The 25225-nt window shown below is 37.0% G+C and overlaps 1 pseudogene; it reads left to right on the top strand.

Annotated features, from left to right (window-relative positions):
- Positions 1–764: 764 nt before the first annotated feature.
- Positions 765–1702, top strand: LOC123936222 (annotated as a pseudogene).
- Positions 1703–25225: the final 23523 nt, after the last annotated feature.

Raw genomic sequence — 25225 nt, 5'->3', positions numbered from 1 at the left:
CTTAAATTATAATGTTCAGAGCCAAAAGAATTAAGTAGAGTGTTTTGAAATTATAAAAATAAATTTTCTGTAAATTAAATTAGCATTTTTTCATAGCCAAATAAAGTCTCTAATATCTGACTTGGAAATAATTGTAATATTTATATTACTAATGAAATCACTAAAAGGATGAGAATGGAATAACATGATTTTTCAAAATAGTGAAAAAATTGGATAATGTGCAGTTTGAAATTGTGACTTACCAACTCTGTCATATTTTAAAATTGTAAAAACAACAAAAACTACAACTGTCCAGTTTATTTTAACATATGAAAATACCTCTAGTACATGAAATTAATGATATTCATTTTAATATGTATACTCTCGGACACCTGGGTGGCTCAATGGGTTAAGCTTCTGCATTCGGCTCAAGGTCCTGGGATCGAGCCCCGCATCAGGCTCTCTGCTCAGCGGGGAGCCTGCTTCCCCCTCTGTCTCTGCCTGTCTCTCTGCCTACTTGTGATCTGTCTCTCTGTCAAATAAATAAAAAAAATCTTAAAATACACACACACACACACACACACACACACACACACACAAACACGTTTCTAAAAGTACATTAAATCATGGATAAGAAATATAGAAAAAATAGTAAAAACTGATTCAAGTGACCATGGAGGAGTATTTTTGTATTTGCCATTGTTCTTAAACTTTAATAAGAAACTGCTTCATTTCTACGATTTTTTAATAAATCTCTTATATGTCTGTTATCATTACAGAGAGTCATGAAGAGTGGGAATGAGACAGAAACCACAGATTTCATTCTCCTGGGTTTCTTCCCTGAATTTAAATACATCACAGCTATGGTCTCCATCATTCTCCTGATATACACGGCTGCCTTCACTGGCAACACTCTTCTGATCCTCCTCATTTGGTTTATTTCCATCTCCACACCCCCATGTACTTCCTTCTCAGTCAGCTCTCCTTAATGGATTTGACTTTGACCTCTAGCATTGTCCCCAAAATGGCATTCAACTTCTTCTCTGGATGGCAGAGCATATCATTCCTGGCTTGTGGGACTCAAATATTCTTCTCCCTGATGGTGGCCATTGCAGAATGCATCCTTATAACTCTCATGTGCTTTGATCGTTATGTGGCTATATGCGATCCTCTTCGATACCCAGTCATCATCAACCCTAAGGTTTGCTTGCAGATGATTGCCATGTCTTGGGCTGGAGGGGCACTTACTTCCCTGGGACACACTGCTTTTACCTTGCATTTTAACATCTGCAGCCCCAGAGAGATTCCCCACTTCTTCTGAGAAGTCATGGCGGTGCTTAGGATCGTCTGTGAGGATATCTCAGCCTATGAAAAGGCAGTGGTGATAACAAGCATCCTTGTTCTGCTGCTGCCCTTGTCTCTCATCTTGTCTTCCTATGTTCTCATCTTCCTTGCAGTACTCCGAATGAACTCCCCAGAAGGCAGGAACAAAGCTCTGGCCACCTGCTCCTCTCATCTCTGTGTGGTGGGTCTCTATTCTGGTCCAGGCATGTGCATCTACATGAGACCCGGTTCTGCCAAGACTCCAAGGTTGAGTCAGGGTCTCTTTCTGTTTGGAACTGTCCTCACTCTACTCCTAAACTCACTTGCCTACAGTCTTAGGAACAAGGAAGTTCTAAGTGCTCTGAAAAAGTTACTAGGGAGGTGTCAGTCCTTCAGGTAAATGGCAGAAATCTCACTGTCACCCATAGGCAAAATAGAGATACACCAGCAAAGGGACATTTTGTCAGTTGATTCATCATCATCATCATCATTATCCCTTCAAGATCCTGAAAAATTCAACTCACTTTACTGAGTTTATCTGCAGGGGAAAAAAATGTTTATCCTTTCCTTTCTCCATCTTAAAATTTCTTTCTGATTGTCCTACATTATGTGTTGATGCAGGACAAGGAACTGTGTACATCAATTCTCTTTATGATTCATGCTTGATGGTAATGTACACTTTAGTATTTCCAAGTTTCATGTTGATACCATAAAAAAAGATCAGTGTCTGTATCCCTAAAATGAAAAATAAAAAAATTGACAAGCACATAGATACCTCAGAATAATTCCCTGATAAAATTAATTAATGGGCATGATGATAAATCATCAGGAATCAGATAAATTTACAGTATTGCTTTGCTCCATATATCTAACAGGACTATTAATTCCTCTTACTCTTGTAAAAATAGTCTTCACTCTATGTCAGTGCTTCCAAAGAGTGGATTTCTGATCACTGGTGTTAAAATAATTTGCTGACTTCACAAAATATAGCGCTTTTGTTCTCATCTCAGATTAGCAGAATTAGAATCTGTTAAATTGGGCTCAGGGATCTGACCAGGAGACTGATTAGTGATTGTCATGCTTACCAAGGGTTGTAAGTCACAGAAGTAATTACTGACCTAATTTTCTAGACATGCTTGCTAGATAATTTCCCAGTCTTAAAGTTTCCAGATCTCTTTATAATGTATATAATATAATGGGTTAAGGTGGCTAGGAAAAACCAGTATTATTTTTAAGATAGTAAAAATAATAAACTTTATGTTTTGAATAATTCATAACTTAAAAATTTTGAAGACACAGTAATGAGAAAGTAAAAATAAATTTAAAAAGACTCAGATTTGTGATATAAAACAATGAATAATTGAAAATATTTATAACGATAAAATTTAAAGCATGAGGCATTATAGATGTTTCCAAAATGTTGATATTCTTCAAAAAATTGAAAATACACTATATAATAGAGAGACTGTGGACTCTGAGAAACAAACTGAGAGTTTGGAAGAGAGGAGGTTGGGAGGTTGGGTGAGCCCTGTGTTGTGTATTTAGGAGGGCACGTATTGCATGGAGCACTGGGTGTGGTGCATAAACAATGAATCTTGGAAAACTGAAAAGATAAAAGAAAAAAAAATGAACATTAGGAACTTATTACACATGCTTCTTTTTTTCTAAAAATGACTGAAATAGGGGTGCCTGGGTGGCTCAGGTGGATAAGTGTCTACCATTGGCTCAGGTCATGATTCCAGTGTCCTGGGAGCCTGCTAATCCTGCTGCTTGCTCTCTCTCTCTCTCTCTCTCTCTCTCTCTCTATATATATATATATATATATATATATCTGTTAAATAAATAAATAAATAAAATCATTTAAAATGACTGAAATAACATAAAACCAGTTTTCTAGTGAATAGAAACATTCAGAAGGAGCACTAACATTCTAACAACTTCTCCTTTAAATATCTCAGAAGCCATTAATTCATAGTGTATTACAGAGATACAAAGCTAAGTTCTGGAAAACTTAAAATCTTTATGTCAAATTCCAACTGTTTCAATAATATTAAACATGGCACCTTCAGAATTCCTAGAGGAATGGCTGACGGAATCCTTGAAACTGAGTCAAAATGTCACTTCACTGAAGAATAAAAATTATCTCTAAGCTATCTGAAATAAGAGCAGTGTGCCATTTAATGCATACTATCATGCAATGTTACCACTCAGTTGGTGGTGTCATAACACTATGGTACTCCAAAAGGAATCCACAGATAAGACTGTGTTTAGAAGATCACACTAGGAAAGAAAGGAGAAATACTCAGTGAGGGAAGATAGTCTGACTTGAAGAGTTTCTGTTGAACAATATGTGTTCATAAAGCATGTTATTTATGTTTGACTGTTTTAACTCCATATGTATGTGTTAAGTGTATGTTATGTATGTTACATGTGTGTTTTAGCTTCATATGTATTAACTTCATATATAACTCATGGAAGTGAACATTTTAACCCTGTGAAATTCATGGTGAATAGATTTCCAGATGGACTGGGAAGGCACTCACCTTGGAATTTACACTGTGTGTTTGTGACCCACTATTATTAGAGGGGCACCATTAAATACTGACTTAATCTTTTTTTATATATATATATTTCCTTTCAGCATAACAGTATTCTTTGTTTTTGCAACACACCCAGTGCTCCATGCAATACATGCCCTCCCTAATACCCATCACTTTGTTCCCCCAACCTCCCACCCCCAACCCCTTCAAGACCCTCAGGTTGTTTTTCAGAGTCCATAGTCTCTCATGGTTCACCTCCCCTTCCAATTTCCCTCAACTCCCTTCTCCTCTCCATCTCCCCATGTCCTCCATGTTATTTGTTATGCTCCACAAATAAGTGAAACCATATGATAATTGACTCTCTCTGCTTGACTTATTTCACTCAGCATAATCTCTTCCAGTTATATTTTAAAGGAAATAATTAAGTACATGATCATTCAGAAGAACAATGATCAATCCTAATTAAACCATGATTCTTTCATTTATTTCCATTTTCATAGTCATGATTTTAAATTGCGTTCTTCTAGTTTAACAGCTCTCCAGCATGCATATATTTTGTTGTAGAATGACCAAAAATGTCTTCTATATATAAATAAAATATGTATTTATTTATTTAAATTCAAATAGCTAAGTAATAGTAGGTACATCATTAGTATTTTTTTAATTTTTATTTATTTTTAAATTTATTTTTATTGTTCCAGAATTCATTGTTTATGTACCACACCCAGTGCTCCATGCAATACATGCCCTCCATAATACCCACAACCAGGCTTACCCAACCTACAAACCCCCAACCCTCCAAAACCCTCAAATTGTTTTTCAGAGTCCACAATCTCTCATGGTTTTCCTTCCCCTCCAATTTCCCAAAACTCCTTTCTACTCTCCATCTCCCCATTTCCTCCATGTTATTTCTTATGCTCCACAAATAAGTGAAACCCAATGATAATTGACTCTCTCTGCTTGACTTATTTCACTCAGCATAATCTCTTCCAGTCCCATCCATGCTGATACAAAAGCTGGGTATTCATCCTTTCTGATGTAGTCATAATACTCCATAGTATATATCAACCAAATCTTCCTTATCCATTCATCTGTTGAAGGGCATCTTTGCTCTTTCCATAGTTTGGCAACTGTGGATATTGCTGCTATGAACATAGGAGAACAGATGACCCTTCTTTTCATTACATCAGTATTTTGGGGGGTAAATACCCAGTGGTGCAATTGCAGGCTCATAGAGAAACTCTACTTTTAATTTAAGAAATCTCTACACTGTGTTCCAAAGTGGCTGCACCAACTTGCATTCCCACCAACAGTGTAAGAGGGTTCTTCTTTCTCCACATCCTCTCCAATACATGTATTATACTGTCTTGTTAATTTTAGCCATCCTAACTTGTATAAGGTGGTATCTCATTGTGGTTTTGATTTGAAACTCCCTGATGGCTAGTGATGATGAACGTTTTTTCACGTGTCTATTAGCCACTTGTATATCTCGTTTGGAGAAGTGTCTGTTCATGTGTACTGTCCATTTATTGACATAATTATCTGTTTTGTGTGTGTTGAGTTTGAGAAGTTCTTTGTAGATCCTGGGTATCAGCACTTTGTCTGTATTGTCATTTGTAAATATCTTCTCCCATTTTGTGAGTTGCCTGTTTGTTTTGTTGACTGTTTACTTTGCTGTGCAGAAGATTCTGATCTTGATTAAGTAAAAAAATTCATTTTCACTTTTGTTTCCTTTTGCCTTTGGAGACATATCTTGAAAGAAGTTGCTGTGGCCAGTGTCAAAGAGGTTACTGCTTATGTTCTCCTCTAGGATTCTGATGGATTCCTGCTTCACGTTGCTGATAATAATTTCTGATGAGTGTTTCTATTTCCTTGGTGTTAGTTGTGATCTCTCCCTTTTCATTCATAATTTTATTAATTCGAGCCTTCTCTCTTTTCTTTTGGATTAGTTTGGCCAATGGCTTATCACTCTTATCGATACTTTCAAAAAAGGAGCTTCTAATTTCATTGAGGCTTTCTAGTGTATCTCTAGTTTCTATCTCATTGATCTCTGCTCTAATCTTGATTATTTCCCTTTTTGTGTGTGGAGTTGGCTTAATTTGTTATTGATTCTCCAGTTCATTAAGGTGTAAATACAGCTGTTGTATTCTGGATTTTTCAATTTTTTTTTTTTTTTGAGGGAGGCTTGAAGGCTATATATTTCCCCCTTAGGACCAAATTATTGTATCCCATAGGTTCTGGACCAAAGGCTCCTAATTCTCATTGGTTTCCATGAATTGTGTAAGTTCTTCAATTGATCCAAGCATTCTTAATCAAGGTGGTTTTTAGCTTCAGGTGTTTGAATTCGTTCCAAACTTTTTCTTGTGGTTGAGCTCCTGTTTCAAAGCATTGTGATCTGAAAATATGCAGGGAATATTTTCAATCTTTTGGTATCTTGAGCCCTGATTTGTGACCCAATATGTGGTCTATTCTGGATAAGGTTCCATGTGCATTCAAAAAGAATGAGTATTCTGTTGTTTTAGGTAGAATGTTCTGTATATATTTATGAGGTCCATCTGGTGCAATGTGTCATTCAATGCTCTTGTTTCTTTTTTGATTTTCTGCTTGGATGATCTGTCTATTACTGAGAGAGGTGTGTTAAGATCCCCTACTATTAATGTATTCATATCAAAATGACTTTTTATCTTGATTAACAGTTGTCTTATGAAGCTGGCTGCTCCCATAGTGTGGCATAAATATTTACAACTGTTAGATATTTTTGGTGGATAAACCCTTTAAGAATGATGCAGTGTTCTTCTGTGTCTCTGACTATGGTCTTTAGTTTAAAGTCTAATTTATCCAATATTAGAATTGTTACCCCAGCCTTCTGTTGAGGCCCAATGGCATGAAAGATGCTTCTTCATCCCTTCACTTTCAGTCTGGATATATCCTTAGGATGTACCCTTATGAATGTGTCCTGTCATTTTATCCGATCTGCAACCCTGTGTCATTTTATGGGTGTACTTAGGCCATTTACATTGAGTGTGATTATTGAGAGATACATTTTTATTGACATCGTGTTACCTTTGAAGTCTTTTTTTCTATAGATTGTCTCCATATATTACTTTTCAGTGATATTCTTGTGTTTTTTCCTCTTTTATAGAACCCTCATTAATATTTCCTGCAGTGTCAGCTTGGTGGTCACATACTCTTTTAAACCTTACTGGTCTTGGAGGCCCTTTATCTCTCTATCCATTTTGAATGTCATATTGCTGGATAAGGTATTATTGGCTGCATTTTCTTCACATTTAGTGCCCTGAATATGTCTTGCTTGCCCTTTCTGGTTTGCCAGCTTTGTGTGCACAGGTCTGACTTTATTCTTATGGGCCTTTCTCTGTATGTAAGGAATTTCTTCTCCCTAGTCACTTTCAAGAGCTCCTCTCCAAATTTATGATTCATCATTTTCACAATCAGTAGTCTCAAGGTCTTTCTAGATTATCTGATCTTGGGGGTAGACCTTTCAGTCTTTAAGACATGAATGCTGGTTCCATTCTACAGATTGTGAAATTTTCATGGAGAATTTTTTCAAATATATCCTGTAGTTTCCTTTTTTCTCCGCCCCCCCCCAAGGGATTCCAATAATTCTGACATTAGAATATTTGAACAGGGAGGCACTTGTCAAGAAAATAAACCACAGGAGTAATTTGGGCTCTTTTTATCCAGTAACACTGTCTGTGGGAGGGAGAGTGCAGCAACTCTCTGTTGTGACTTCAAAATAATTTGTTGTTTTCGAGATCCTTAATCTGTTCTTTGTCAGTTTCTAACAAGGATTTGACAGCACAAGTTCTCCGTTTAATCCAGCATCTCATTATTTAATCTATTTTTTCAGTTCATTTTTTTAATTTATTTTCAGCATAACAGTGTTCATTGTTTTTGTACCACACCCAGTTCTCCATGCAGTACGTGCCCTCCCTATTACCTAACACCTGGTTACTCAACCCCACACCCCCACACCCCTTCAAAACCCTCTGGTAGCTTTTCAAAGTCCATAGTCTCTCATGGTTCATCTCCTCTTCCAGTTTCCCTCAACTCACGCTCCTCTACATCTCCCCATGTCCTCCGTGTTCTTTGTTATGCTCCACAAATCAGTGAGACCACATGATACTTGACTCTCTCTGCTTGACTTATTTCGCTCAGCATAATCTCTTCCAGTCCCGTCCATGAGGCTACAAAAGTTGGGTATTCATCCTTTCTGATGGAGGCATAATACTCCATAGTGTAAATGTACCACACCGTGGCCATTGCTGCAATAAACATTGGGGTACAGATGGCTCTTCTTTTCACTACATCTGTATCTTTGGGGTAAAAACCCAGCAGTGCAATTGCAGGGTCATAGGGAAGCTCTATTTTTAATTTCTTCAGGAATCTCCACATTGTTTTCCAGAGTGGCTACACCAACTTGCATTCCCTCTAACAGTGTAAGAGGGTTCCCCTTTCTCCACAACCTCTCCAACACACGTTGTTTCCTGTCTTGCTAATTTTGGCCATTTTAACTGGTGTAAGGAGATATATCAATGAGGTTTTAATTAGAATCTCCCTGATGGCTAGTGATGATGAATATTTTTTCATGTGTCTGATAGCCATTTGTATGTCTTCATTGGAGAAGTGTCTGTTCATATCTTCTGCCCATTTTTTGATATGATTATCTGTTTTGTGTGTGTTGAGTTTGAGAAGTTCTTTATAGATCCTGGATATCAACCTTTGTCTGTACTGTCATTTGCAAATACCTTCTCCCATTCCGTGGGTTGCCTTTTTGTTTTGTTGACTGTTTCTCTTGCTATGCAGAAGCTTTTGATCTTGATGAAATCCCAAAAGTTCATTTTCGCTTTTGTTTCCTTTGTCTTTGGAGACATATCTTGAGAGAAGTTGCTGTGGCTGATATCGAAGAGGTTACTGCCTATGTTCTGCTCTAGTATTCTGATGGATTCCTGCCTCACATTGATGTCTTTTATCCATTTTGAGTTTATCTTTGTGTACGGTGTAAGAGAATGTTCGAGTTTCATTCTTCTACATATCGCTGTCCAGTTTTCCCAGAACCATTTATTGAAGAGACTGTCTTTTTTCCACTGTATATTTTTTCCTGTTTTGTCGAAGATTATTTGACCATAGAGCTGAGGGTCCATATCTGGGCTCTCCACTCTGTTCCACTGGTCAATGTGTCTGTTTTTATGCCAGTACCACGCTGTCTTGGTGATCACAGCTTTGTAGTAAAGCTTGAAATTGGGTAACATGATACTGCCAGTTTTGTTTTTGTTTTTCAACATTTCCTTAGCAATTTGGGGTCTCTTCTGATTCCATACAAATTTTAAGATTATTTGCTCCAGCTCTTTGAAAAATACCGGTGGAATTTTGATCGAAATGGCATTAAAAGTATAGATTTCTCTAGGCAGTACAGACATTTTAACAATCTTTAATTTTCCAATCCAAGAGCATGGAATGGTCTTCCATCTTTTTGTGTCTTCTTCAATTTCTTTCATGAGTGTTCTGTAGTTCCACACGTATGGGTCCTTTACCTCTTTGGTTAGGTTTATTCCCAGGTATCTTATGTTTCTTGGTGCTATAGTAAATGGAATCGATTCTCTAATTTAACTTTCTGTATTTTCATTGCTCGTGTATAAGAAAGCCACTGATTTCTGTATATTGACTTTGTATCCTGCCACATTACTGAATTGCTGTATGACTTCTAAAAATTTGGGGGTGGAGTCTTTGGGCTTTTCCAGATAAAGAATTATGTCATGTGCAAAGAGAGAGAGTTTGACTTCCTCCTTGCCAATTTAGAAACCCTTTATTTCTCTTTGTTGTCTGATAGTCGTTGCTAGGACTTCTAATACTAAGTTGAACAGGAGTGGTGAGAGTGGGCATTCTTGTCGTGTTCCTGATCTCAACGGGAAGGCTGAAAGCTTTTTCCCATTGAGGATGATATTTGCTGTGGGTCTTTCATACATAGATTTTATGAAGTTCAGGAATGTTCCCTCTATCCCTATACTTTGAAGCATTTTAAACAGGAACGGATGCTGGATTTTGTCAAATGCTTTTTCTGCATGAATTGAGAGGACCATGTGGTTCTTCTCTCTTCTCTTATTGATTTGTTCTATCACATTGATTGATTTGCAAATGTTGAACCAACCTTGCAACCCAGGGATGAATCCCACCTAGTCATGGTGGATAATCTTTTTAATGTGCTGCTGGATCCTGTTTGCTAGGATCTTGTTGAGAATCTTAACATCTATATTCAACAGTGATATTGGTATGAAATACTTCTTTTTGGTAAGGTCTTTGCCTGGTTTGGGGATCAGGGTAATGCTGGCTTCCTAAAAAGAATCTGGAAGTTTTCCTTCTGCTTCAATTTTTTGGAACAGCTTCAGGATAATTGGTGTTATTTATTTTTGAAAGTTTGGTAGAATTCCCCAGGGAATCCATCAGGTCCTGGGCTCTTGTTTTTGGGGAGGATTTTGATCACTGCTTCAATCTCGTTACTAGATATCGGTCTATTCAGGTTGTCAATTTCTTCCTGGTTCAATTTTGGGAGTTTGCAGTTTTCCAGGAATGCATCCATTTCATCTAGGTTGCTTAGCTTATTAGCATATAACTGTTGGTAATAATTTCTGATGATTGTTTCTATTTCCTTGGTGTTCGTTGTGATCTCTCCCTTTTCATCCATCATTTTATTAATTTGGGCTTTCTCTCTTTTCTTTTGGATTAGTGTGGCCAATGGTTTATCAATCTTATTGATTCTTTCAAGAAACCAGCTTCTAGTTTCATTGATACATTCTACTGTATCTCTGATTTCTACCTCATTGATCTCTGCTCTAATCTTGATTATTTCCCTTCTTGTGTGTGGAGTTGTTTTGATTTGTTGTTGATTCTCCAGTTCTTGAAGGTGTAGAGACAGCTGGTGTATTCTGGATTTTTCAATGTTTTTGAGGGAGGCTTGGATGGCTATGTATTCCCCCCTCAGAACCGCCTTTGCTGTATCCCACTTGTTTTGGACCGAAGTGTCTTCATTCTTATTGTTTTCCATGAGTTATTTAAGTTCTGCTTTGATCTCCTGGTTAATCCAAGCATTCTTCAGCATGGTGGTCTTTAGCTTCCAGGTGTTTGAGTTCCTTCTGAACTTTTCCTTGTGATTGAGTTCCAGTTTCAAAGCATTGTGATCTGAGAATATGCAGGGAATAATGTCAGTCTTTGGTATTGGTTGAGTCCTGCTTTTTTACCCAGTATGTGGTCTATTCTGGAGAAGGTTCCATGTGCACTTGAGAAGAATGAGTATTCTGTTGCTTTAGAGTGGAATGTTCTGTATATGTCTATGAGGTCCATCTGGTCCAATATTTCATTCAATGCTCTTATTTCTTTATTAATTTTCTGCTACGATGATCTGTCTATTTCTGAGAGAGGCATATTAAGATCTCCTCCTATTATTGTATTCTTATCAATATGACTCTTTATCTTGACTAATAGTTTTCTTATGTAATTGGCTGCTCCCATATGTGGGGCATAGATAGTTACAACTGTTAGATCATCTTGGTGGACAGTCCCTTTAAGAATGATGTAGCGTCCTTCTGTATCTCTGACTACAGTCTTTAGTTTAAAATCTAATTTATCTGATATGAGAATTGCTACCCCGGCCTTCTTTTGAGGCCATTGGCATGAAAAATGCTTCTCCATCCCTTCACTTTCAGTCTGGGTGTATCCTTAGGTTCAAAATGGGTCTCTTGTAGACAACATATGGATGGTTCCTGTCTTTTTATACAATCTGCAACCCTGTGTCATTTTATGGGTGCATTTAGGCCCTTCACATTGAGAGTGATTATTGAGAGATACGTTTTGATTGACATCATGTTACCTTTGAAGTCTTTCTGTCTGTAGATTGTTTCTATATTTCTATTCAATGATATTCTTATTTTTTTTCTCTTTTATAGGACCCCCCCTTAATATGTCCTGCAGTGTCAGCTTGGTGGTTGTATAGTCTTTTAAGCCTTGCCAGTCTTGGAAACTCTTTATCTCTCCATCTATTTTGAATGTCAGTCTTGCTGGATAAAGTATTCTTGGCTACATGTTCTTCTCATTTAGCACTCTGAATATATTTTTCCAGCCCTTCCTGGCTTGCCAGGTGTCTGTGGAGAGGTCTGACTCTATTCTAATGGGCTTTCCTCTGTATGTAAGGAGCTTCTTTGTCCTAGCTGCTTTTAAGAGGGTCTGTCTTGAAACATAATTCCCCGTTTTAACTATAAGGTGTCGCAAGGACTTTTGAGAATCTAAAATCTTGGGGGGAAATCTCTCTGCCTCTAATACACGAATGTTGTTTCCATTTGTGAGTTTGGGAAAATTTTCATAGACAACTTGTTCCACTATATCTTCTAGACTTCTTTCTTTTTCCTCCCCTTTGGGGATTCTAATAATTCTGACATTGGAACGTTTCATGGCATCATTTATTTCCCTGATTCTGTGTTTGTGGCTTCTGAGCTGTTTGTTCCAGACTTCCTCCTGATCCTTTCTCTCTATCTGTTAGTCCTCCAGATCACTAATTCTATCTTCTGTCTAAGTTACCCTAGCTTTTAGAGAATTTAGATGAGATTGGAACTCATTGAGAGCATTTTGAATATCATCCCTGGTGGCTTTCATTTCTGCCCTAACATTGTGTACATCATCCCTGGTGGCTTTCAGCTCTGCCCTAATCAATTCCATTTGGTCATCCATGGCTTGCTCCAACTCAGCTATTGCCTGGATAATTAATAGCCTGAATTCATTTTCTGACATATTGTCTATTTCGATAGCCATTATCTCTGTTGCAGAAGGTCCATCCTCTGTATTTTTCTTCTGTTGGGTATTCCTCCTCCTAGTCATTTTGGAAAGAGATGACTGAACAGATGCAGCTGGATTTATCGATTGTGGTGCAGTCAAGGTGTACCCTGGAATGATTTGGTGCAATCAGGTTTCCCCACCCAAATGAGAGAAAAAAGAAAAGAAAAAGAAATAGAGAAGAAGAAAGAAAAAAAAAAGGAAAAGAATAAAGAAAAAAAAAAGAGAGAGAGAGGGAGATAGGAAAAAAAAAGGAAGATAAAAGAGAAGGCTCAGCCCAAATGGGCCACAAGGTAAGATTTATGAAGTATACAAACAAAAACAGACAAACAAAAAGACTGATAAAAGTATATGACAAGAGATAAAAATGTGTGTGTATATATATATATATATATATATATATATATATATATATATATAATATATATGCAAAAAAAGGGAAGAACCTCATCAGAAAGAACCCCAAGTGTAAGATTTATATACTATCAGGACAAACACAAATTCACAGAAACACTGGTGGAAGGAAAAATTGGGAGAGTGGTTATAAATTCTCAGTGTGGGTGAGGAAGTTTATTTTGATTTTTCCTGTATGTATATTGATGTTTTTGTTAAGGGACTCAACTTTCCTTAGTTACAGGGGGATTAGAATCTGGTTTGTCTATAAGGGTAGCATTGTTTGGGGAAAGGGGATTACCTTGAAGTTTAACTCTGTATGTATATTTGAAAATACAATTTAAAAAAGAATAAACTAGACTAAACTAAGTTAAAATTTAAAAAAATTAAAAAAATAGAAAAGAAAAAGAAAAACACGGGTGTATGTATCAGAAAGTTCAGGTTAGAAGGTTATTAAGGAATTTGATGTACTGGACATCTCAGTGTGATGGTAAATATGTTTAAAAATTATCTGTATGTATTAAAAAAAAAAGAACCAGAATATTGGTAAAGAGTTAAAAATAAAAGTTGTACTTATGAAGTAGTAGTGGTTATTCACTTGTAGTCTTCTTTTTTTTTAATTTTTTCTTCTCTCCTGGTTGGTTTTCTGGGGGAGGGGTCTTCCACGTGGGTTTTCAGACAATGATGTTCCCTGAGTTAGGTCCTCAGGCTCCCCTCAAGAGGGTGGGCTCTGAGGAAACTGTTTTTTTCTGGCTTTTGTTCTCTGGGGTTTTTATGTTCTTTCATCTGCTTTTTTTCTTGCCTTGACAGCTTTTGATGGTTTGGGTGGTTTAGAGGAGAACAAACTGCACCCCGACCTCCCTCTCAGAGAGAAGCCTCAGAATGCTCTGCAGAGCTGTGGCAGAGTTGGTTCTGAGTCCCGGTCCCTGGGGATGCAGGAGCTCCTCGTTGTACCCAATACCAGGGCAGCGGTGGCTCTCTGGGCAGCTCCAGACCTCCAGAGAGGTTCCAAGCAGAGATCGCACACTGAGATTTTCCCGCTGTCCCAGACTGGGAATGTCTGGTTTTTCCAGATGCCAGAGCTCCAAGCTAGCACCTATGATCACCTCTCCCAGGGGAGGGTGTGGGACATGTGTGTTTCAGGATTGCTGTCTGGCCAGGCTCCCAGCCCAGCACGGGAGCCTGACCCCACTCATTCTTGGGCGCCCTGGTGGCTCCGGCGTGCTGGCGGCTCAGGCACCTAGACCTGATTTCTCTGCACCACTCTCTCTGGCTCAGCGCCAGGTAACGCTGTCCTGGGTCCGGGGACTTAGGTCCCTGTCCCTAACCTCCCCAACTCCCACTATTTCCCCCCAAGATCCTTTGCTCTTTTTTTTTTTTTTTGAGTGTTTTCAACCAGACTCCAAGTTACTGCTGGTCCCCAGACGCAGGGTATACTCTAGTATTGTGGTATTACTTTCCAATCGGTCACCTCTGGTGCCTCCCTCCCCTTTTTGTTTATCTTCTGTTATCAGTCCAATGTTCCCACTCTGCTTTACCTGCCACTGGCGTCTTCTGCTCCTGTAGAGATCCAGACATGTGTAATTCTGATCTCAGGCTGATTTCATGGGTGATCGGAGTTCTTTGGTAGGTAATCAGCTCACTTTAGGGTACAGGTTGAAATGGCACCTCCTCCTACTTCTCTACCATCTTGACTCCCTTCTCATTATTTAATCTTGGTGGGTAACAATGCAAAGATTAGCCTCAATGAGAAGTCAAACTTGTGATTTTCACAGCGGCCAAGCCAGGCATCCAAATTCTACCAAGGTTAGAGCTGCAATGAACACCACAAAAGAACCCTAAGTATTTCAGGCAGACTGAGCACAAATTACAGTGTTGGTAGTGATACTCATTGAAAATTAATACTAATGTGAGAACTTTTTGATTTTCTATTTTGATCTCATTGAGTCTGATACTACATTTATAATCCATGGAGAACAGAAATTGTCTCCCCCTATACTTTTTCCCTGTATATATTTTCCATAAAGAATTTTTACATTCTAATATAATTCTCCGCTGCCCTTACAATAGTTATTCCTTTGATCTGACTTTCATAGAATTAGAATGCTCCCATTTCTTTGCAGAGAGTAAAAATTCCTGAAATGCAAGAAATAGAAAACTCTCTGTCTAGTGGGAATCAAATCTGTGCTTCCCCAGGTTTAAAAACATTTAAAGGAATCAGTATACTTTTGTAAAGACAGAATCCCATACATGTAAATGTTATGCATAAAAGTGTTTTTATTTTTTATTTATTTTTAACGTCTTAATTTAATTTTTTTTCAGTGTTCCAAGATTCGTTGTTTGTGCACCACAGCCATTGCTCCATGCAATAAATGCCTTCCTTAATACCCACCACCAGGTTAACATATCCCCACACACCTCCCCCTGCAAAATCCTCAGTTTGTTTCTCAGAGTCCAACATCTTATTAAAAAGAAAAACTGTTTATTGTTTTACAATAATAAATGAAAACTTTTAAGCTTCTCCAGTCAAACATGGTAAACAAATTTTTGTTGATCTTTTTTTGTTAGACAGTGAGTGCAAAACAACCTACGTGAGTATAAAATCTTGGAAGACCATCTAAATAATGTACAAGTAAATAAATTAATCTCACATATAAGTATCTTTTTACACACACACACACATACACACACACACACACACAGAGTTCCATACACGGATTCCAAATAATTTCAATTAAAAAACCAATGCCTTTGGGATCCTGGGTGGCTCAGTGGGTTAAAGCCTCTGCCTTCGGGTCAGGTCATGATGCCAGGGTCCTGGGATCGATCATTGGCCTCTGCGCCCTGGGGAGCCTGGGCTCTCCGCATTGGTCTCTCTGCTCTGCAGGCAGCCTGCTTCCTCTCTCTTTCTGCCTGCCTCTCTGCCTAGTTGTGATTTCTCTCTGTCAAATAAATAAAATATAAAATAAATATATAATTATATAATATTATATCAGATAATATATAAAAAATATAAAATGTAAAAAATTATTTTAAAATGCCTTAAACACATTTATACATACCTTTCTGTCCTCTAAAGAAAATAATCCATTCACTTATATGAAACATTCCCACAAACCAAACACATTCAATGAGATTGATCCTGATTTCTTCTGATTTCTGTCATTCTATCCCATATCCTTCTTTGCTCTCCTTAGTAATTGCTTTCCAGCATATCTTCTCCATTTCTTTCATCAACATTTCCATTGCTCTGGAAGAGTTTTTGATTCTTATTTTTTTAATATTTTATTTAATTGACAGAGAGATCACAAGAAGGCAGAGAGGTGGGCAGAGAGAGAGGAAGGAAAGCAGGCTCCCTGCTGAGCAGAGAGCCCGATGTGGGACTCGATCCCAGGACCCTGGGATCATGACCTGAGCTGAAGGCACAGGCTTTAATCCACTGAGCCACCGAGGTGCCCGATCTTATTTTTTTAAATGAGAATATGATCTATAGTTACTGTCTTTGTGAGATGAAGGATGACCATACCTTCTGTTCTCTAGATTTAGTTAATTACTCACAGATATATTCTGCTGTGATACCTTTGGACAAGAGCCATCCTTGCCTCCTTTTCACACAGTACCCTTGACCTGGAATTTCACTTACATTCACCAACATTCTACACAAATGATTATTTAATGCCAAACCCATGTTTAGAAATTTTATTCCCAATTCTCAATAAGGTTTTCTTCTTGGTATTCTCTTTATTTGCCTAAATAAGCAAAGATCTTTAATCTCTTTTTGTGGATTGGAAGTTATTTTTGGTATTAATTATACAGGTATTTAATTTCAGCAAAAGGTAAAAATAACTAGTTACATCATCTTGCCTGTGCAAGAGATTGTAGTTTGAGAGTAAGATACACTTGACCAATATTCAATAGGTTCCAACTATCTGTTTTTGACCCTAAGCTCACTTAATTTCTTGAATATACACTTCTGCATCTATAGTGTAAAGCAAAAACTATCTGTTACTTCTATTTTAGGAGTTGTCATTGATGCTCCAACTAGATAATGTTTGTAAACTGTCAGGTTATATATACTTTTAAATACACACACACACACACACACACACACACAAATTCAAATATATATATATACACACACATATATAATATTATATTATATATATTATATGTATTATATAAATACTATACATAGAGAGATATATCTCTATCTATCATCTATCTATATATATCTATATCGACTAAACCTCATTGGATAATTGCTTATTTCTCCCAAGTACATCTCTATCAATCACTCCTTGAACTATGCATGTCCTTCTTGTCATGCCAACTATACTGTACAATTAAAATGAGTGTTTACACTATCACTCAGTGAGTGAGTTTGACTATACTTTAATAGACCAACAAAATAAATCACAAACAAAAAACTTTACCTGGGCACATATCTGAATCCATACTACTTTACTGCCTCTTGGAGGAGAGTCATGATACAATATGTCTTTGCTTGTTCCTGGAAGTATCATATCTGATCTAGCAATCCAGAATTCCAATGATATTCATGTCCCATCCATGTGGCTCACTGAGCAATAACATTGGAATTTTTGTTCTTCATCTGGTCACTCCATCCAGTTTGGAATCTAAAAAAGAAGAGAGAGTTTCTGCCAAAAAATCTGCACTTCAAGGATCAGAATTAAGGTACAGCATGTTAGATTTCATTTACAATATCAACCAACTCATATGACAGTTAAAAAACACAACATTGACATGTGATGTCAGAATAGTGTAAGACGGTATCTCATACACCTGTCTGACATCACATTTCAATTATTATTATTATTATTATGTGGTTTCATATGTGGAATATAAAAACACTGGATAGGATCATAGGGTAAGGCAGAGAAAATTAAATAAGAAGTCATCAAAGAGGGAGAAAAACCGTGAGAGACCCTTAACTATAGTCAACAAACTGAGGGTTGCTAGAGGGGATGATGATGGGGGATGGACATTAAGGAGGGTGCATGATGTGATCATCCTTAGTTGTTAAATACAACTGCTAAATTATTGAACACTACATCTGAAACTAAGGATGCACTATATGTTGACTATTTGAATTTAAGTTAAAATATTCTGTTTTTAATGTTGCTTATTCTTTTTTTTAATATTTTATTTACTTGACAGAGAGAAATCACAACTAGGCAGAGAGGCAGGCAGAGAGAGAGGAGGAAGCAGGATCCCTGCAGAGCACAGAGCCCGATGCGGGGCTCAATCCCAGGACCCTGGGATCATGACCTGAGATGAAGGCAGAGGCTTTAACCCACTGAGCCACCCAGGCGCCCAAGTTAAAATATTCTTTAAAAAGAAATGTGGTATCAGAATACCAAAATAGTGGTAAACTTAGAACAAAATTGAAAAAAAAAAAACAAGGTTACCAGCTGAAATGTGAAAGTATTTAATTAATTAGGTTTGGCACTGAATTATTTTAATATTGTAGAATATTTCACAAGAGGAGATCTTAGGTTCTAGACCAGTTGTTCTTAAATGTTTTAGCTAAGGAACAATGGATAGTCACTATTTAAAGAATGACAAAATAACAAAATCAGATTTTATTTTATTGATGAAAATGTTGTCTTGTCGTTTAATATGGTGAATAGTAGAAATTGAATCCTACAAGTAAATTTCAGTATAATCAAAATACATGTATTAGCTTAAAAATAATTTGAAGTTTGCATTCTCCACTCAGTCAGGAGGCAGGATGGTATGCATCCTTTGCCTTTAGATATGAAATTCTAAACAAAACTGCCCAGCCAGGCCATATACAGCCTTAAGCTTTGGATTCTGTTTGCCCAATGCTGGCTTTCTGGATGACAGAGCATGCCTCTCATGTCTGATTTTTTTTTTCCCTAAAGTAAGTCTTTTGTTTAAGATGTAGTGAGAGCTTCTAGGAGGACAATGACTTAATTGAGCTCAAGATCAGGTTCCATAAAATTTTTTGTGAGCCTGTCTGTTCATACATATTTGGTTAATGAATGTTGATATGATTGGCAGATTTATTCCTAAACTTGCTAACTTGTTTCTTTTAATTGTTTTCAATTGGTATGGGGAAAAGGGCTAACAATTTCTCTCCTCAATACATCATTGGCTACTTCTGTGGTCTTCAAGTCACACACACATACACACACACTGTGGTAGATTTATAAGGACTAGTAAAATTCATAGCATGAGCCAGTGTTGCTACTGATTGGAAAGTTTGCAATTGTGAAAAAAAAAAAAACTAATGGATTATATAAAGTAACTGGTATGACTTAGTGTACTAAGATGGCTCCCTGAAGAAATAAATTGTTTTGGAGTTGATCATTTCTTAAGTTTTCATGCAAAGGAATCAAACTGGTATTCATTTTGATGGCTAAATTTAACTCTGAGAATCAAACACTATCAAAAATAATAAATGTTTAATTTTAAAAAGAAAATGCAGAGCATTTTAATCACCTGACATCTATTAAAGTGTCTACATCAGGGTGTATAAAGTATTTTATCAGATTTATAGACTCAGTTAATCAATTTGACATGACACAAAATGATGGCAATCATTCCACTACTGTCTGGGGTCACATGTTGAAAGCTTTATGGTTATCCAAAGTTATCCAAAGGTGTCAGTAAGTTTGGTTAGTTATGACTAAGACAGGTATGGAAGACAATGCATGTCTCTGTGTTGCTAAGAAAAGAATGTAACATAGTGTCCAGATGTTTTCCTGACTAAGCGCCCCATAACTTGGCCAGGACTAGCCTTCTCATAGTGTGGTCCATTTCACCAACATCAGAATAATTTGTGCTCATCTTGGAAATGCAGATTTCAGTAACTCACCCTAAGACTAACCATTGAATTTTCTGGGTATAGGGTCTGGAATCTGTATTTTAGCAAGCAACCCAAGTGGTTCTACTGAACAGTAATAACCGAGAGTCATGAATTAATGCTTAAGGTGGTTCAAAGATCCAAGTACAAAGAGTAGAGAAATGAAGTAGAAAGCCCCCTACTGGCTGAGGGACTCTTCCAACTACAGGACAAAAGTCATTGATTTTCACCAGAGCTTGTTAAAATTTTTGTCTGCATAAAATACTCCAAAAACTGATGGAAGATACTTCTTTCAGATTCCCATATCCCTTTTTCTGGAGGATCAAGCTGGCATAGATGCAAAGGTTAATTGGGTAGAAGCCATAAAATCCTTGAGGCAATTTCTTTATATTTCTCTCTATGTAAGTGAAATAAAATTTAATCTAACCTTACTTTAAAATACAGTAAGGATGTAAATCAAATTTTCAAGGTGTTCTTTTGATGGCTGAGTAACCAAATCTTTATCCTTGTATCTACTGATGGACACTTAGATTGCTTCCATATCTCGGTTATTTTAAGTAAATATACTGCAATAAAAATAAGGGTGCACACATATTTTCAATTCAGTGTTTTCATTTTCTGGTAATGTTCCATAGTGAGACTAGTGGGTTGTATGGTATTTCTAATTTCACTTTTTGAGGTACCTTTATATTGTCTTCCACAGTGGGTGCACCAACAAGTTACATGCTTGTCAAAACTGTGTGAGGATTTCTTTTCATTCACAACCTTGCCCACAAGTTGTTATTGCTTGACTTTTTTATGCTAGACATTCTGAAGGTGTAAGATGATAAGTCACTTTGGTTTTGATTTACCTTTCCCTGATGATACGGGATGATAAACATCTTTTCATATATCTGTTGGCCATATGTATATTTTCTTTGGAAAATATCTATTCAAGTTTTCTACCCAGGCAAATTCTACCAAACATTTGTTTGTTTTTATTTAAATTTAATTAATTTCAATTAAATTCAATTTTAATTAAATCCAATTAAATTCAATTTATAGTAAATTCAAATTCAATTAAAATTTTAATTAAATTTAAATTCAATTCAATTTTATTTAAATTCAATTCAAAATTTAAATTCAAATTTAAATTCAATTATTTAAATTCAATTAAATTCAATTTTATTTAAATTAAATTCGATTTATTTAAATTTAATTAAATTCAATTGATTCAAAAAATCAAAAATTAAATTCAACTATTTAAATTCAATTAACATAAAATGTGTAATTAGTTTCTGAGGTAGATTCAGTGATTCATCAGTCTTACATAATGCCCAATGTCACTATATCTCATGCCCTCCTTAATGTCCATCATCCAGTTACCCCACCACCAACTGTTCCCCTCCATCAACCCTCAGTTTTTTTTCCTGTGATTAGGAGTCTCTTATGGTTTATCTCCCTCTCTGATTTCATTTTGTTTTATTTTTCCCTCCCTTCCCATATGATCCTTCATTTTGCTTCTTAAATTCCACATATGAGTGAGATCATATAATGATTACTTTTCTCTGACTGGCTTATTTTGCTTAGAATAATATCCTCTAGTTTCATCCATGTTGTTCTAAATGGCAAGATTTCATTTTTTTATGGCTGAGTAGTATTCCATTATATATATCCCATTCCGTCATATATACACCACATCTTCTTTATTCATTCATCTGTTGATGGGCATCTGGTCTCTTTCCATAGTTGGCTGTTGTATATATTGTTGCTATAAACATTGGGGTGCAGGTGCCCCTTCAGTTCACTGCATTTGTATCTTTGGGGTAAATAGTAGTGAAATTGCTAGGTTATAGTGTAGTTCTATTTTCAACCTTTTGAGGGACCTCCATACTATTTTCTGGAGTGGCCAAACCAATTTGCATTCACACCAGCAGTGTAAGAGGGTTCCCCCTTCTCCACATACTCTCCAATATCTGTTGTTTCCTGAACTGGTTATTATTTTCCTATTATGACCTGTGTGAGGTGGTATCTCATTGTGGTTTTGATTTGTATTTATCTGATGCACAGTGATTTTGAGCATTTTTTCATGTGCCTGTTATTTCTATGTTATTTGTAGAAATGTCTGTTTGTGTCTTCTGCCCATTTCTTAATTGGATTATTTGTTCTTTGAGTGTGGAGTTTGATAAGGCCCCTGTAGATTTTGGATCCTAGCCCTTTATCTGATGAGATATTTGCATATATCTTCAGTCATTCCTTTAGTTGTCTTTGGTTTCTTTTGCTGTGCAAAAGGTTTTCATCTTGATGAAGTCCCAATAGTTCATTTTTGCCTTTGTTTCCTTGCCTTTGGATAGGTATTTAGCAAGAAATTACACAGCCAAGGTCACAGAGGTTGTTGCCTGTGTTCTCCTTTAGGATTTTGATGGATTACTGTCTCACACTGAGGTCTTTCACCCATTTTGAGTTTATTTTTGTGTGTGGTGTAAGAAAATTTCCCAGTTTCATTTTTCTGCATGTGGCTGTCCAATTCTTCCACCAACATTTCTTGAAGATATTTTCTTTTTTCAATTGGATATTCCTTACTGATTTCTCAAACATTAGTTGACCATAGAGTTGAGGGTCCATTTCTGGGGACTCTATTTTGTTCCATTGATCTATATGTCTGTTTTTGTGCCAGTACCATGCTGTCTTGATGATCACAGCTTTGTAGTAAAGTTTGAAGTCAGACATTGTGATGCCCCAAGGTTTGGTTTTCTTTTTCACCATTTGTCTGGAGATTCAGGGTCTTTTATGGTTCCATAGAAATTTTAGATTATTTATTTCAGCTCTGTGAATAAAGTTGATGATATTTTGATAGGGATTCTATTGAATATTTCGATTCCTAAAGGTAGCAGAGACATTTCAACAATGTTTGTTCTTGTAATCCATGAATGAGGAACTCCCCTCCCCATTTCTTTGTGTCTGCCTCAGTTTACTTCAGGAGTGTTCTATAGTTTTCTGAGTACAGATCCTTTACCTCTTTGGTTAGGTGTATTCCTAGGTATCTTATGGATTTTTGAGCAATTGAAAATGGGATCAACTCCTGAATTTCTCATCTGTATCATTGTGAGTGTATAGAAATGCAACTGATTTCTGTGCATTGATTTTATGTCCTGTCACGTTGCTGGATTCCTGTAGCGTTCTAGCAATATTGGGGTGAAGTCTTTGGGGTTTTCCACAAAGAGTATCAGGACTTCTGCAAAGAGAGAGAATTTTACATTTATTTATTTATTTTTTTTAAATTTGTTTATTTACAGCATAACAGTGTTCATTGTTTTGGCATCACACTCAGTGCTCCATGCAGTACGTGCCCTCCCCATTACCCACCACCTGGCTCCTCAACCTGCCACCCCCCCCGCCCCTTCAAAACCCTCTCGTTGTTTTTCAGAGTCCATAGTCTCTCATGGTTCATCTCCCCTTCCAGGTTCCCTCAACTCCCTCTCCTCTCCATCTCCCCATGTCCTCCATGTTATTTGTTATGCTCCACAAATAAGTGAGACCATATGATCCTTGACTCTCTCTGCTTGACTTATTTCACTCAGCATAATCTCTTCCAGTCCCATCCATGTTGCTACAAAAGTTGGGTATTCATCCTTTCTGATGGAGGCATAATACTCCATTGTGTATATGTACCACATCTTCCTTATCCATTCATTTGTTGAAGGGCATCTTGGTTCTTTCCACAGTTTGGTGACCGTAGCCATTGCTGCAATAAACATTGGGGTACAGATGGTCTAAAATTCTCCTTTTTGGTAGGGTCTTTGCCTGATTTGGGGATCAGGGTAATGCTGGCTTCCTAAAAAGAGTCTGGAAGTTTTCCTTCTGCATCAATTTTTTGGAACAGCTTCAGGATAATTGGTGTTATTTCTTCTTTGAAAGTTTGGTAGAATTCCCCAGGAAATCCATCAGGTCCTGGGCTCTTGTTTTTTGGGAGGTTTTTGATCACTGCTTCAATCTCGTTACTAGCTATCGGTCAATTCAGGTTGTCCATTTCTTCCTGGTTCAATTTTGGGAGTTTGTAGTTTTCCAGGAACGCATCCATTTCATCTAGGTTGCTTAGCTTATTGGCATATAACTGTTGGTAATAATTTCTGATGATTGTTTCTATTTCCTTGGTGTTAGTTGTGATCTCTCCCTTTTCATTCATAATTTTATTAATTTGGGCTTTCTCTTTTTTCATTTGGATTAGTGTGGGAAATGGTTTATTGATCTTATTGATTCTTTCAAAAAACCAGCTTTTAGTTTCATTGATACATTCTACTGTATCTCTGGTTTCTACCTCATTGATCTCTGCTCTAATCTTGATTATTTCCCTTCTTGCATGTGGAGTTTGTTTGATTTGTTGTTGATTCTCCAGTTCTTCAAGGTGTAGAGACAGCTGGTGTATTCTGGATTTTTCAATGTTTTTGAGTAGGCTTGGATGGCTATGTATTTCCCCCTTAGAATTGCCTTTGCTGTATCCCACTTGTTTTGGACCGAAGTGTCTTCATTCTCATTGGTTTCCATGAATTGTTTAAGTTCATCTTTGATCTTTGATCTTTGATAGAGTATTCTTGGCTGCATGTTCTTCTCATTTAGTACTCAGAATATATTTTGCCAGCCCTTTCTGGCTTGCCAGTTCTCTGTGGAAAGGTCTGACGTTATTCTAATGGGCTTTCCTCTGTACATAAGGAGCTTTTTTGTCCTAGCTGCTTTTAAGAGGGTCTCTCTTGAAACATAATTCCTCATTCTAACGATAAGGTGTCGTGAGGACTTTCAAGAATTTAAAATCTTGGGAGGAAATCTCTCTGCCTCTAGTACATGAATGTTGTTTCCATTCGTGAGATTGGGAAAATTTTCATAGACAACTTCTTCCACTATATCTTCTAGACTTCTTTCTTTTTCCTCCCCTTCAGGGATTCCAATAATTCTGACGTTGGAACGTTTCATGGCATTGTTTATTTCCCTGATTCTGTTTTCGTGGCTTCTGAGCTGTTTGTTCCAGACTTCCTCCTGATCCTTTCTCTCTATCTGTTTGTCCTCCAGATCACTAATTCTATCTTCTGTCTCAGTTACCCTAGCTTTTAGAGAATTTAGATTAGATTGGAACTCATTGAGAGCATTTTGAACATCATCCCTGGTGGCTTTCAGTTCTGCCCTAACATTATGAACATCATCCCTGGTGGCTTTCAGTTCTGCCCTAATCAAGTCTGTTTGGTCATCCATAGCTTTCTCCAACCTAGCTATTGCCTGGATAATTGTTAGTCTGAATTCCTTTTCTGACATATTGTCTATGTCAATAGCC

This window comes from Meles meles, unplaced genomic scaffold (genome assembly GCF_922984935.1).
Source record: "Meles meles unplaced genomic scaffold, mMelMel3.1 paternal haplotype, whole genome shotgun sequence".
NCBI classification, from domain to species: domain Eukaryota; kingdom Metazoa; phylum Chordata; class Mammalia; order Carnivora; family Mustelidae; genus Meles; species Meles meles.
The sequence above is the reverse complement of the archived record's forward strand: the minus strand, read 5'-3'. Positions and strand labels throughout refer to the sequence as shown.